We start from the raw sequence: 16,768 nt of genomic DNA, 5'->3' as shown, positions 1-16,768 counted from the left end.
GTAATATCGAATGAAACTTAGAAATTTATACGACGTCCTCATGTGGTTAACGTTGTTAGATCTACGTGGCTTTTCACCACAAATTTCATGATGAATGATCCTTTTCTCGCTACAAGGCTCGCCTTTTAGCTAATGGTCGCAACCAACTGCAGGAAATTGATTGTGATGAGACTTTTAGATTAGTTGTTAAACCGACCACTATACGTACTATTCTTAGCATCACTATATCCAGAAAGTGGCTTATCCACCAACTTGATGTGAGGAATGATTTTCTCCATGGCTACCTTCAGGAGACTGTTAGATGCATCCGCCATTAGGTTTTCGTTATCATAACTTCCCAGATCATGTTTTTTTCTTTAGAGTTCCCTTTTTGGCCTCAAACAAGCCCCACGATCTTGGTATCATCGGTTTGCTCAACATGCTACCACCACTGGATTTCAATAGAATCACACTAGGTAACATCAAGACTTATCTTCTCTCATATGTTGACGACATCATTCTCACAACTTCCAATACTAGTTTCCTACAACACATCATATCTCGACTCAGTTATGAGTTTTCCATGACCGATTTAGGTGCTCTAATTTATCTTTTGGGATTCTCTGTTATTCGATACGGCTTGTTTTTATCTCAACCAAAATATGCGACATACATTCTTCGGCGAGCTAATATGCTTAATTGCAATCCATTTCGTACTCTAGCTAAACTAGTTTGTGAAATAGATGTTTTAGGTCCACCAGTTGTCGACCTGACTCTATATCGCAGTGTTGCAGGAGTTCTTCAGTTCCTAAGCTTCACCCGACTAGATATATCCTTCACAGTACAACATATTTGTCTTTTTATGTATGACACCCGAGATCAACACCTGAATGCTCTCAAAAGGATCCTCAAAGATGTTTGTTGTACCATTGACCTTGGTCTTCAAATACATGCCTCCAAAACAACTTCTGACACCACTTATTCTGATGTTGATTGGGGTGCTTATCTGCCCACACGACAATCTACATCTGGATATTGTGTCTTCATGGGAGATAACCTCATTTAATGGTAATCAAAATGATAGGGTGTCATCTTTCGATCTAGTGCAGAGGCCAAATATCGTGGTGTTGCCAATGCAGTCGCTAAAACTTACTGGCTCCGTGATCCTCTTCATGAACTACATTTTCCTCTTCAAAATTAAAGCCATCGTTGTTCATTGTGACAATATCAACGCCATATACATGTCCTCGAACCCTATGCAAAATTAAGGCACCAAACACATAGAGATTGATCTTCACTTTGTTCGAGACAGAATTGCCATAAGCCACATACGAGTTCTCCGTATTCCCTCAACTGATCAGTATGTTGACATCTTCACCGAGGGTCTACCTACTTCGCTCTTCTCATAATTTTGAACCAATTTAAATGTCCAACATAATCATCCCAATCAAACTGTGGGTGGATGTTAGTGGATAAATATATTGTATTATTAGCTTAGCCCACCTATTGTATATTCCAGGCCCATGTATTGTTGTAATTGTATATATATTTTTTGTATTCCTTGTTTGAAGGACATGAGAATATTTTCCCAGTATTGCTCGATATCGATCATGTAAATATTTAGGCGTAAGTAAATTTATGTTATCATGTATATTTGTATATATTTTGTAACTAGCTAATGAGCCGAGAGAGGAGAGTTAAGGTTTTAAATGGAAAGTAATATATATAGCTTGGTTATCAGTAGAATATGTTGAAATACATGGATTTTAACACAGCATCGGGCTGGTAACAATCTAATAACAATTAATAGGAGGGGTGGTATCAATAAATTTTCCTTGAGTGTTTTGGCAGTAAGAAATTTCGTTAAGTCCCGTTATTCCAACTTCGTTTGTTACAATTTCAGTACAATTGTACTTTCCACTGCAATTGAAAGTAATAGCTTGCTTTGTTGCCGATGACCCATATATATTCGTATACGTAACATCGCTCACTTTTACAGCCGATGCATCTGGCTGATACATTAAAAAAAATCAGTAAAAGTTAGATATGGAATTGCATCTTAATTTGGTGAGATGAGAGTATTTTTATGGATAATAAGCATACCGGTGCGGGGCAATCCGAATTTTCAGAATTAGTGCAGTAATGTTGATCAATTATAATTGGATTTTCAACGTTTACCAGATGAATGTCCTGAAATACAATCCCCCTAGCATACCCCGTTCCATACTGTATAAGATATAAGAAATTGATTGATTTCAAGTAACCATTGAATATTATGTTAAAAACTCCAAAGATGTTCATCAAGTTATTATATCTAATTTTACCAGCACCGTTTTGATTCGTAACCCATTTGTTGTTCCTGAGATGTTACAATTTTCTACACGAACTTGTTCAACTGTGTCGTGACCACCGTTTTCCCCAAGGCTTCCGATACTGCAAAATCACATCCATTTAGTAGAGGAAAATTTGTGTAAAAGTGATTATCGAGATATAAATATCATTTTCTAGTACCTTATGCCATAACCAGGTCCACAGAACACTCTTGTTACATTAATATCATACGTGCCGCCATTTATAGCAACACAATCATCACCTGTTTTAGTTTCCACAAAAAGAAGTGAATTATAAACGGTTTTTTATACATTATAGAATAACTCATTAAGAAATAATTAGGATGTAATTATTCTCATACCAGTTTGAATGTTAGAATCATGGATATTAACATGGGAAGAATAACTATGTCTATCCCATCAGTATTGGGGCTGACTCCAGGAGCAAAAATTTGAATATTTCCAACATCTACACCTTCACAACCATTGATACTCATATGTATCTTCGGGCTGTTGATATGTTTTGTACCACTCAACTGAAGGCCGTTACAAGAATTAAAGTGTAAAGCCTAAACAAATGTATACATGTCAGTTATCACGAAACTTAAATTCATTCAAGTCCTTAACATTTTTTTTAAAAAAAAAGACGGCTTACAGTTGGGCGATTGCATGCATTGGTTTTAGTTTGCCCCTGCAAATAAAAAGGAACTATGAATTAATTGGATGGTTTTTACTTTTTTTTTTCGTTTAATATTAAATTAATTCGACCTCCTTTTTCCACCAAATGGATCCCTGGCCATCAATTTGACCAGGTCCTTGGATCTTGAGTCCTTGCACGGATGTGAAGTATATCCAAATGTTATTCTTAATGCAACCTTTCCATCCATCGAGAATCTTCGGTGCAGTGATGTTTCCCAACAGCTACCCATCATTTAAAAAAAATATTAGATTAATATTTTTTTTATGAATTAACATCATAGCCTCAAATGAAAAGATAGATAACTGTTCATTTTACCTTAATATTTACTGTTGGGGATTTGCATGGACCATTGAATGCCACCGGGTTTATCAAAAATGTCTTGTCTGATGGAATTATCAATGTCGGTTCTGGCGACATATCTCCACATAAATCGTCCCATGCTCTAAGGAAAGCCTGCAACAATGAACGTACATAGAAAAAGGTTAACTGATTTTTGCGTTCTTTAATTTGCATGATACATCAATCTCTTTTGATTCAAAATTTGAAGATATTATTAATTTAATTACACTGGAGTCATCTGTATTTCCATCTCCTTTTGCACCATAAGATGTTACATCGTAGGTGGCAACACTTGTGATTTTCGAGCCAAATGATAAACAAGACATGCTCAACAAGACTACCATCAAGAAACCCTGCAGATCGAGAAAAGGTGGAGTACTGAAGAATAGTATTGCATTTTTAAGCATCCATTCATGGACAATCAATTATCTTACCATTTCTTTGAAATCAATTGAAGCAGGTAACTCTGATCTTGTGTTTTGATTACACTTGCCATGCCCCCTCCATTCATTTCCTATAAATACTGTGAGAAAATGATGGATTAGCTAGATCATATGTATGAAAATTTAGATTCTCCCACTTCAAAATTAATGCATGGATCGAGTTGATTATCATTTATATGTACATATATTTATCATCAGGAGTATCTTTGTGTAAGGAAATATAAGTCGTTTTTGCGTCTCCAAATAACTTTTAGATTTTATATAAGATACGATTTCATAAAAATGTTTGACCAATATATATATTGCTATATATATTGTTTGACTGTGATTTGAATATGGTGTTCGCCGTTACCACCTAAGAAATAAACAACCACCCAATACTAGTTAAGATGCTTTTTTTTTTTCTTCTTTGAAGTAATATTGCTTACAAAAAGTTAGAATGCGTATTAAACTATATTATAACTCGTAGAAACCACGGGTAGTACAATTAAAATTTTTACATAGACAACAAAAATTAATAACTACAGTAAAAACGTCGGAGTGTTATTATGGGTTCAAATGTTTTTAATAGTGCTGTAAGCTTAGGGGTAAAAGAGTCATTTACTACAAGAAAATAAAAAATATCGACTTTATAGAGTTATAGTCCTATTTTTTCTATAAAACAAATTTGGTACCCATCATAAAAACTTACAGAAATGGTACTTGTATGTGTTGTGTGTGCAGGAAATTATAAAGTAATAAATAATATAACAGTAATGACATAAAAAAAACTAGTACTTAGTTAAACAAAAAAGATGCAATACTTTATAATACACAACCAAAGGAATGTTATATAAACTTAAAAAGACCAAAATAACAATGTTTCATAATAAATGGACAAAAATGCCCTTTTATTTCCACTATTCAATATTATAATTGGATGTTATTATGGGTTATAATGTCTTTAAGACTACTCGGTATGCGTCTGTGGTGGGACGTTTTTGCCTACGTGGAGGCTCCTTAATGTCGTTACAATGGCTGGAACACGTACCGCTCCCGCCTCTAGTTATGAGATGTGACGTTATGAAATGTGCTAATGAACACGAGAGGCAATACCCAATAAAATTATTTCCGTATCTTTTTCTCTCTTTCTCTGTCTCCTCTTAACATCATGTTATAACATGGGACCCCCCCCCCCCCCCCCCCCCTTCATGTTAAAATATGAGGTGGCAGTATTTGACAACATTGTAACGTTCATAAAAATCATGCCAAATTTAAACTTTTTAAAACATTTCAAAACCAAACATTATTACAAAACTTGTTTTCAAAATAGTATATTAATAGAGTATCCCATAATCAAATCATAAAATCATGAAATATGAGGAGCTGTACGATCACGCCTTTGCCTTCCTGCGATCATCAGAAGTACCTGAAACAATAATCTATAAATGTAATTTCGAAGGCTTAGTGAGTTACCCCCAAAATACCAACACCATACAGATATAACCATATCATATAAACATATAAACAAACAACATGCATAATGAGCCTTCAGCCTGACTGGACATCCTCGCAAGCCTTCAGCCTATCTGGACTGCTCTTCGAGCCTTCGGCATGTCTAGACCACCTCGCAGGTCCTACAACCTATCCAGACCGCTCGCCGGGCCTTCGTCTTGACTGAACCCCCTTGCAAGACCTTCAATCTATCCGGACCACGCTAGGTATGTTGGGCTTCAGCACAAAGCAAGACTGCCTCAACCCAACCCCCAATCAAACAAACATGTGCACATAAATATCATACGTTAGCATATATAACAATCAAACCGACCTAACATATCACCACTCATAACAACATCCTATAACCAGGATACAGACCTAACCGGTCACTAACATAGCATCATCTCATATACCAGGATATTGACCTAACCAGGTCACTAAGCATATCACCATCCTAACTACCAAGATGTAAATCAATATGCATATCATGCAATGAACCCGGATACAAATCTGATAAGGGCGGGCATTGGTGCCTTAGACCTAGTTGATATAGTGAGGAGAACTCACCTCACAAGTTGCTCGAAGCGATAAAGTCAAACTCCACCAAGTGTAGCTCCAAGTCCAACACTTACATCCACCGATGATCCTCTTCCATAAATTCCCAAATTACCAAAATATCCCCCAGAAGTCAAACTTGGTCAAGCCATGATCATAGTCAAAGTCAACGGTCAGAGTCAACAACCCACGTTGACCGAACTCATTGAGTGTAGCTAGCAACTCGTCGAGTTCCTTAAAAACTCGGAAAGTCATAAAACCCTAACCGACTCACCGAGTTTCCAAGCAACTTGTTGAGTCTATACGTGTCTAGAAGTCAGGGAAAACCCTAACTGACTTGTCGAGTCCTCTTACTGACTTGCCGATTTTATGTAGAGTCAAATACGGGCAACCTTCATCCGACTTGCCGAGTCGGCTAAGCGACTCATTGAGTTCATGCAATCCATTACTTATACAGATGTTTTTAAGCCATCCCAAAGCTCTATATTGCAGATCCAACCTCCTAGGGCATGTTTTCCATGTAAAGTTACAAACTTTAAGTACATGCATGGCCCTAAATGTCAAAACCAAGTGAAAGGGAAGGTTTAACCTAAAAGGAAGGGCCTTAGTTTTCCAAATCTCATAACTTTATAGGTATAGGGACCAAGGGGAGTTCAGATCTGAAGTTACAACTTCAAATCTTACCCCAATACTCGAAATGACTCCCAAATGTTCTAAAGACTAAACCCAAACATGAAGAGATTTAGCTAAAGATAAGCCAAGGTATCGACTTGATACCTTCAAAATGATGCCAAGCTGAAGTAGTGTCAGATCCACAAGCTCTTCTCTGCCCCAAGCTTCTTATACTTCACACATCCTTCACAAAATGCACCAAAATCACTCTTTAAACCTCACAAACACTCAAGAACAAGGTAATATCAATTAGTGTTTCTCTCAGCCATCAAGGGGGTGGTAAAGGATTGGAGGAAGGGACTTAAGGTCTTTTAAATACGGTGCAAACCCTAAAAATTGGGGTTTCATCTCCCAGTTCCTACTCGTTGAGTCCGGGTCGTCCGGCTCGTCAAGTAGATCCAATAATCTACACGGGCTAACCCGCCTCTACACGATGAGTTGGGGGGCAAGCAACTCGTCGAGTAGGTCCATATTTATGTTATAATATGCTTAAAACTTGTACCTAGGAGTCGAGGTGTTACAATTCCCCCCACTTAAATTAGACTTCATCCTCGACGTCTGCTGCGGCGAACAAGTGTGGGTAGTGCTCCCACATCTTTGCCTCCGACTCCCATGTCCACTCGGATCACCTGCTGTGCTCCCACTGTACCTTTACCAAAGGTACCTCCTTGTTCTGTAGAACATTTATCTTCCTCTTTAGAATGGTCACTGGCCTCTCCACATAATTCAAACGCTCATCGACCCGAATATCGTCAAATGATACCACTTCCCCTGCATCTACAATGTACTTCCGCAACTATGACACATGGAAAGTGTTGTGGACCTGACTAAGTTCCTTCGGAAGATATAGCATGTATGCTACCTTTCCAACCCTGGAAATGATCCTAAATGGTCTGATGTATTAGGGACCCATCTTCCCCCTTTTCCTGAAGCAAATCACACCCTTCCACGGTGAGACCTTCAGGAGTACCATGTCACTAACCTGGAATTCCAACTAAGATCGGCGCCGGTCGACATAACTCTTCTGGCGACTCTGTGTATTTTGCAACTGCTATCTGATTTGCTGAATCATCTTGGTAGTGTAACACCCAAAATTTCAAACCAACTTAAACTTTTAAAAACATGTCAAGTTCATCAAAACATTACAACTTTGTTTTCAAAATATTAGTTATCAGAGTTTTCCTTGAAACATAACCATAATATGAGGAGCTGTACGATCACGCCTTCGCCTTGCCGCGATCCCCTGATGTACCTAAAACAATAAACTAAAACTGTAAGCTCGAAAGCTTAGTGAGTTACCCCCAAAATACTGATACACATATAGTCCACATAACCATATCAACAATAACATATCATAATAACCTGAAACAACATGTAATGGTACACACCTTTACAAGCTGGACTACCCCTGGGCCCTCAGTACGAGTCTGCAATGCTTACCGGGCCCTTAGCTCGTATCTGGAATGCCATCGAGTTCTTAGTACGAGTCTGGAATGCCTACCGGGTCCTCAGCTCATATCTGGAATACTCTAGGGTTTGTTGGCTACCGCATGGAGCAGTACAACCTCAACCCAACCCACATAACATATAACATAACTACTTAACATGCAATAATCATATAACATCACAGGTAGTCCTACAGGTCTACCTAACTGGCATAACCACTAGCATGCAACAACAACTCATATTCAACATCTAACACTGATAGGATAACATATCCAATGGGCCGACCTTGGTGCCTTAGACCCCTTAGTGTAGTGAGGATAACTCACCTCACAACTGTCGTCCGAACTAGAAAGCTCAACTCTCGGATCACAAACACGAACTTCACCACCTATAGTTACTATAAAACCCCTTTTTCATAAATCTCTAAATTACCAGAATACCCTCATAAGTCAACTGGTCAACTCTAGGTCAAAGTTAAAGTCCATTGTCAAAGTCAACAGTACATGTTGACTCGACTAGTCGAGTGTAGCTTACCGACTAGTCGAGTCCTCCCTGAACTCGAGAAGTCGTGAAATCCTTGATTGGCTCGTCGAGTTCCCCTTTAACTCGCTGAATTCATACGTGTCCAGGGATTGGGAGGAACCCTAGCCGACTCGCCGAGTTGTTCATCCAACTCGTCGAGTACATGGCCATCTTCATGTGGGTCGCCGAGTCGACCTTGCGACTCGCTGAGTCCCTTCATTCCATCATCCATACAGACGCTTTTTAAGCCATGCAGCGGCTCCATATTGCAGATCCAAGTTTCTAGGGCATGTATATCACATAAAGTTGCAAACTTTACGTGCTTGCAAGGCCCTAGGGGCTCTAAATGACCAATCTAAGTTTTTAATGTAGCTTTACACCTTAGGAGAGTCTCATCCTTGCAAGAGCTGGAAACTTTATGGACTTAGGACTCAAAAGATCTGAAGTTTCAGCTTAAGATCTAGCTCCCATAACAAAATCCCTTAATGAATAAACAAAGAAAGCCCTAGCCTCCACATATGAATGATTATAGAAGAAAAGAGGTTAAGGTAACAGCTTATTACCTCCCAAAACGTGCCCAAGCTAGAGTGGATTCTGGATCCACACGAAATCATTGATGCTAGCCTCTTGATATACAAGTTTCCTTCACAAAATTCACTTCTCAAAGCTTAAAACACTCTGCAAGCTCACACTCACGAAAATTAGGGTTTCCGGCTCTCAAGGGGTGATAGAGAATAGTGGGAGGCGCTAATGGTCCAATATATAAGGTGAAAAACCCTGAAATTTAGGGTTTTCCACTTCCAGCTCCTACTCGTTGAGTCCCCCATGCCGACTCGACGAGTCACTCATTAAATGACATGTCTTGGCCCGCTGCTAGTCGACGAGTCACGGCGTCAACTCGTCGAGTAGACGTTAAAAAAATGAAATCTAAAAGGAATAATAAAGATACCTGACAGTTGGGATGTTACAATTCTCCCCCACTTAACTTAAACTTCGTCCTCGAAGTCTGTTGTAGCGAATAACTCCAGGTAGTGTTCCCGCATCTCCGCCTCTGGCTCCCACGTCCACTCGGACCCTCTCCGATGCTCCCACTGTACCTTCACCATTGGTACCTCCTTGATCCTCAGAATCTTCACCTTTGTCTCCACGTAATACAAGCACTCATCGACCTTAATATCATCTAGCGACACCACCACCTTCTGATCCATGATGCACTTTCGCAGCTCCGAAACGTGGAAAGTGTTGTGTATTCGACTAAGCTCTTCCGGCAGCTCTAACCTGTAAGCCACCTTTCCAACCCTGGCAATGATCCTGAACGACCCAATATATCGGGGATCCAATTTTCCCCTCTTCCTGAAGCGGATCACGCCCTTCCAGGGCGAGACCTTCAGGAGTACCATGTCACCGACCTGAAACTCTAGCTCGGATCGGCGCCGATCGGCGTAACTTTTCTACCGACTCTGAGCGGTTTGCAGCCGCTGCCTAATCTCCTGAATCTTCTCGGTAGTCTGCAAGACTACCTCCGTCCGACCCATCACCCAGTGGCCAACCTCACCCCAACAAACCAAGGTGCGATATCTCCGCTCGTACAACAGCTCGACAAGTGGGGCGCCAATGCTGGAATGATAGTTGTTGTTATAGGCGAACTCTGCAAGCGGTAAGTGGGAATCCCAGGTCCCACCAAAATCAATGACACATGCCCTCAACTTATCCTCGAGGGTCTGAATGGTCCACTCGCTCTGACCATCAGTCTGCGAATGAAATGTTGTGCTGAAGTGCAACCGCGTGCCCAGCTCCTCATGGAACTTTTTCCAGAAACGGGAGGTAAATCTAACATCCCGGTCGGAGACAATGGAGACCGGAACCCCATGGCGAGCCACGATCTCGCGGACGTACACGTCGGCCAACTTCTTACTCTCCCGTATGGCCAAGAAATGGGCACTCTTGGTCAATCGATCCACGATGAGCCAAATGGAATCAAACCCCTTCGCCGTCCTTGGCAGCTTTGTGATAAAGTCCATCCTGATCTATTCCCATTTCCACATGGGAATCTCCAAGGGCTGCAGCTTGCCATGCGGCCTCTGATGCTCAGCCTTGACCATCCTATAGGTCAAGCATCTCTCGACATACCAAGCGATCTCGCGCTTCATACACGGCGACTAATAGCTCAAACTCAAATCCTGGTACATCTTGGTGGCCCCCGGGTGAATAGAGAAGTGTGACTTATGAGCCTCCTCCATAACCATCTGCCTAACCCCACCAGACATTGAAACCCAAAATCGGCCACATCGGGTCAATAATCCCCGATTATCCTGCTCAAACTGGGTATTCTCATCCTTGATCCTTTGCAGCTTCCAATTCTCCGGTCGCATGCCCTCAACCTGGGCATCTCTGATTAGACTCACCAGCGGAGAGTCCACTGCTATCCTCAAACATACCGCTGGAGTGGAAGACCCAGCTGACTTGTGGCTCAAAGCATCCGCAACCACATTCGCTTTACCAGGGTGGTAAAGGATCTCGCAATCGTAGTCCTTGACTACATCCAGCCACCTGCGCTGCCTCATGTTCAGGTTCGGCTGATCCATGATATGTCTCAAGCTCTTTTGGTCCATGTATATGGTTCAACGGACCCCATATAGGTAATGTCTCCATATCTTGAGGGCGAAAACCACCGCCCCAACTCCAGATCATGAGAAGGATACCTCGTCTCATGTGACTTCAATTGCCGCGATGCATAAGCTATCACCTGTACCCTCTGCATGAGGACTGCCCCTAGTCTCGTGATAGACGTATCACAGAACACCACAAAATCCTCGACTCCTTCTGGCAGAGTCAAGACTGGGGACTCGCACAATCGTTGTCGGAGGATCTCAAACGCCCTCTGCTGCTCAGGTCCCCACCGGAAATCTACCCCCTTCCACGTCAGGTGAGGGGTACCGCAATCTTGGAGAAATCCCGAATGAATCTCCGGTAGTATCTCGCTAATCCCAAAAAGCTCCTGATGTCCGAGGGATATTTCGGAACCTCCCATTGCATAATTGCCTCGATTTTGGCCGGATCGACCAAAATCCCTTCCTGGTTAACGAGGTGTCCGAGGAACTGGACCTCTTGTAACCAAAATTCACACTTCAAGAACTTAGCATACAGCCGTTCCCCTCTCAGAACTCCCAGTAACTCCCATAGATGTTCCTCGTGATGCTCTCGGGTGTTGGAATACACCAAGATATCGTCTATGAACATAATAATCGAACGATCGAGTATCGGCCTACAGACCCGATTCATCAGGTCCATAAACACTACTGGCGCGTTGGTGAACACAAACGACATCAACACGAACTCGTAATGTCTGTAACGCGTCCGAAACGCGGTCTTCTCCACATCCTCCTCCCTAACTCTAACCTGGTGATATCCAGACCTCAAGTCTATCTTGGAAAACCATGACGCACCCTGCAACTGATCGAAAAGATCATCTATCCTCGGGAGTGGATAACAGTTCTTCACCGTTAACTTGTTCAACTCCCGGTAGTCAATGCACATCCGGTGCGAACGATCTTTCTTCCTGACGAAGAGTATCGATGCTCCCCATGGAGAACTGCTCGGACGAATGAACTGCTTTCCCAGCAGCTCCTGCAGCTGTTATGACAATTCCTGCATCTCTGGTGGTGCTAATCGGTATGGCGCCTTGGCGATAGGGGCCGCACCTGGCACTAGGTTGATTCTAAAATCGACCTGCCTCTCCGGAGGCACACCGTGTAACTCCTCCGGAAACACGCTAGCAAACTCTCTTACCACTGGAACCTCTAATACTAAACCCTGTTCCTTGACCCACATATCCACCACATACACTAGATAACCCGCACACCCGTGCTGAATGTACCGACGAGCCCTGACAGCCGAACAAAACCCTGATCCCAATCTGGTCCCCTCGCCATAGACAATCAGTTCTCCCCCACTTGGGGTTCGAACTACCACTCGCTGACCCTCGCAGTCAATCATGACACCGAAGAGACTAAGCCAATCCATACCTACGATCACACACACGTCCCCTATGGGAATCGGAATCAAATCGATCAGAAAAGATACCCCGAAGATATCTAACACACAACCTCGATAAATTGAAGAAGCAGAAACCCCATGTTCGTTGACGATAGAGAATCGCAACGGACACTCTATCTCTCCTACTGGCAAACCAACTCCCTACTAAATGACTGAGAGACAAACGACCAAATCAACCCCGAGTCAAATAATACCAAAGCAGGTAAGGAGTTCACTAAAAATGTACCTATTCACAGGTACAACCATATAAGCATAAAACATATATAATCAGTAAGATAAGGGATATAAACATACCAAAAACCATGTCTGGTGCTGCCCTGGCCTCCTCAGCTGTAAGCTGGAAGGCGAGTCCCTGCTCCCTCAACTACAACTCAATCTCCAACTCATGCCGCCTAGCGGCCTCCTGTAACTCCAACAAAGTATCACATTGCTGAGTAGCAACAAACTGACAGATGTCAGTCTTGAGCATGCTCAAATAACATATCATCTGAGCCTGCTCAGAAGCAAACTTCGGGCAGAACATCGGCCTCTTCGTGAACATGCGGATGATCTCCATCACCGTCTCACCATCCTGTCTCAAATCCAAAAACTCTTGAGCTAGTCGCTCCCACTCGACACGTGGAATGTAGCGAGCGCGGATCATATCACGGAAACGCTCCCAAGTAATTGCGGCTCTCTAATCATCAGAATACGATCCAGTCATCAATCTCCACTAGTCCTTTGCCCCAGACCTCACAGGTTCAGGGCACATCTGACCTTCTGGTCAGTAGTTTTGGATTAGGTTTCTAAGCCCATAACTATAATTGGTATGTACTTGACCAAAGAGAGTAGCATGGTCCATTTGGGTTGCATGGCACCAAAACAATTTGTAAGGATGGACTTTTGAGAAGAGGATATTCATGATTTATTAATATATATTATAAGTTCTAATATATTAATATGAAATCATATTATTTAATTAGTATTGATCAAGAATTAATTTTGTGATCAAAAGAGAGTAATTAAATATAAGGGGTTGATTTGGTAAAATCATTCATTCTTATGGTGTAGGCCAATGATCCATGATCCCTTAGGTTGGGATAAACCCATGTGAGAACCTATGGATGATCCATGGAGGTTTAAACCCACGGAGCCTAAGGAATATGGAGGGTCAAGCACATTAGGGTTTACATGGTGTAATCCTACTTTTTCAACACTATATAAGAAACCCATTAGCTCCTAAAATTGGCACCCTAGTGTTCTTGGAATAGCTATAGCTGATCTTAGAGTGTATGTATTCTCTCTCAAGTCCTCCATTGTTGGTGGTGTTGTGTGATTCTGTTTGAGGTGCAACACTTGGGGCACTAAGTTCTTAAAGGCCAAACTCAAGAAGTTCTACAAGCTACAACCAAGAGGTAACTCTATAACTCATTTCTATGTTGTTTTTATCAATTGTATGTTAGTTGTAGGCTTAAAGCTTTGGAAACAATATTGCATGTACAATTAGAGAAAACATAGATCCAAAGCTTTTAGGGTTACAAAATATCTTGAATTCACTAAAATTGTTCAAACTCAATTCGGTAAAACCATCAAAATTATACAATGTGACAATAGGAGAGAATACAATAACAAACAGTTTCATGACCACTTTGCCACACAAGGAACCTAATTTCATTACTCATGCCCACACACATCGCAAAAACAAGACCGCAAATCTGAAAGAATGATACGTACCATCAACAACATCATTCGTACCCTTTTGCTTCAAGCTCACATGCCCCCTACCTATTGGGATGAAGCATTATACATGACCATCCACCTACTAAACCTCATTCCCTCTACATCCATAAAATTGAAACACCCCACTATCGCCTCCATAAAGCTCATCCCACCTACAATCACCTACAAGTATTCGGTTGTGTGTGTGTTTCCCACATATTTTCGCACGTCATAAATTATCCCCTCACACCTCACCTTGCATTTTTTTATCACACCTGGTCATGTCGTTTTTGACAAAAACTCATTCCCTTTTCGATCTGTTACAACCAATGACCCACCTTCATATTCATTTCTTGATAACGTAGAGGAAATTTCCCTAATAATTTGCTCCTACCTACATGCAACAATTTCACCAACTCAACAACATACCACCTTTATCGAGACATCCTCATACCCAACCTTAACCCCACTCTCTGGACCGAACCATTCATCAACTACATAATCTCCTTCTCTCTCGGACCCCTCTTACATACCCACCCGTTCTGCCACGGTCCCTTTCATACCATCCTCAATTGCACCCATACACCCCATGACCACTCATGCGAGCAGTGGCATGTCTCTTCCGATTCTTCAGTCCCAGGATCACATTACTTGACTAGCGTCAGGCTACGCATGATGATTATAATATTGTAATATAGAATGACACTATGAAATTTGTACGACGTCCTCATGTGGTCAACATTGTTAGATGTACATGGCTTTTTAGCCACAAATTTCATGATGATTGATCTTTGTCTCGCTACAAGGCTCGCCTTTTAGCTAATGGTCGCAACCAACTACAGGAAATTGATTGTGATGAGACTTTTAGCTTAGTTGTTAAACCGACCACTATACGTACTACTCATAGCATCGCTATATCCAGAAAGTGGCTTATCCACCAACTTGATGTGAGGAATGATTTTCTCCACGGCTACCTTCAGGAGACTGTTAGATGCATCCGCCACTAGGTTTTCGTTATCATAACTTCCCAGATCATGTTTTTTTCTATAGAGTTCCATTTTTGGCCTCAAACAAGCCCCACGATCTTGGTATCATCGGTTTGCTCAACATGCTACCACCACTGGATTTCAATAGAATCACACTAGGTAACATCAAGACTTATCTTCTCTCATATGTTGACGACATCATTCTCATAACTTCCACTACTAGTTTACTACAACACATCATATATCGACTCAGTTATGAGTTTTCCATGACCGATTTAGGTGCTCTAATGTATCTTTTGGGATTCTCTGTTGTTCGATCCGACTTGTTTTTATCTCAACCAAAATATGCGACATACATTTTTCGGCGAGCTAATATGCTTAATTGCAATCCATGTCATACTCCAGCTAAACTAGTTTGTGAAATAGATGTTTTAGGTCCACCAGTTGTCGACCTAATTCTATATCGCAGTCTTGCAGGAGTTCTTCAGTTCCTAAGCTTCACCCGACTAGATATATCCTTCACAGTACAACATATTTGTCTTTTTATGTATGACACCCGAGATCAACACCTGAATGCTCTCAAAAGGATCCTCAAAGATGTTTGTTGTACCATTGACCTTGGTCTTCAAATACATGCCTCCAAAACAACTTCTGACACCACTTATTCATCATTATTCTGATGCTGACTGGGGTGGTTATATGACCTCACGACAATCGAAATTTGGATATTGAGTCTTCATGGGAGATAACCTCAGTTTATGGTAATAAAAACGACAGGGTGTCATCTCACGATCCAGTGCAAAGGTCGAATATCGTGGTATTGCCAATGCAGTCGCTGAAACTTGTTGGCTTCGTGACCCTCTTCATGAACTACATTTTCCTCTTCAAAATTAAAGTCATTGTTGTTTACTGCGACAATATCTATGCCGTATACATGTCCTCGAACCCGATGCAACATCAACGCACCAAAAACATAGAGATTGATCTTCATTTTGTTCGAGACAGAGTTGCCATGAGCCACATACGAGTTCTCCATATTCCCTCAACTGATCAGTATGTTGACTTCTTCACCAAGGGTCTACCTACTAGTACTTCGCTCCTCTCATAATTTTGAACTAGTTTGAATGTCCGACATAATCATTCCGATCAAACTATGGGGGGATGTTAGTGTATCAATATATTGTATTATTAGCTTAGCCCACCTAATGTATATTCCAAGCCCATGTATTGTTGTAATTGAATATATATTTGTTGTATACCTCGTTTGAAGGACATGAGAATATTTTCCAAATATTTCTCAATATCGATTATGTAAATATTTAGGCGTAAGTAAATTCATGTTATCATGTATGTTTGTATATATTTAATTTGTAACTCGCTAATGAGCCGAGAGAGGAGAGTTAAGCTTTCAAATGGAAAGTAATACATATAGCTTCGTTATCAGTAGAATATGTTGAAATACATGGATTTTAACACCATCATCGGGATGGCTAATCTAATAACAATTAATAGGAGAGTTGGTATCAATAAATTTTCCTTGAGTGTTTTGGCAGTAAGAAGTTTCAT

At 41.2% G+C, this 16,768-nt stretch overlaps 1 pseudogene; it reads right to left on the bottom strand.

Annotated features, from left to right (window-relative positions):
• Positions 1-1,772: 1,772 nt before the first annotated feature.
• On the bottom strand, positions 1,773-15,274 carry LOC145059623 (putative polygalacturonase At3g15720; annotated as a pseudogene).
• Between the last annotated feature and the right edge of the window lie 1,494 nt (positions 15,275-16,768).

Source organism: Lactuca serriola, chromosome 6 (genome assembly GCF_051521515.1).
Source record: "Lactuca serriola cultivar US96UC23 chromosome 6, Lser_US96UC23_V15, whole genome shotgun sequence".
Classification (NCBI taxonomy): Eukaryota; Viridiplantae; Streptophyta; class Magnoliopsida; order Asterales; family Asteraceae; genus Lactuca; species Lactuca serriola.
The sequence above is the reverse complement of the archived record's forward strand: the minus strand, read 5'-3'. Positions and strand labels throughout refer to the sequence as shown.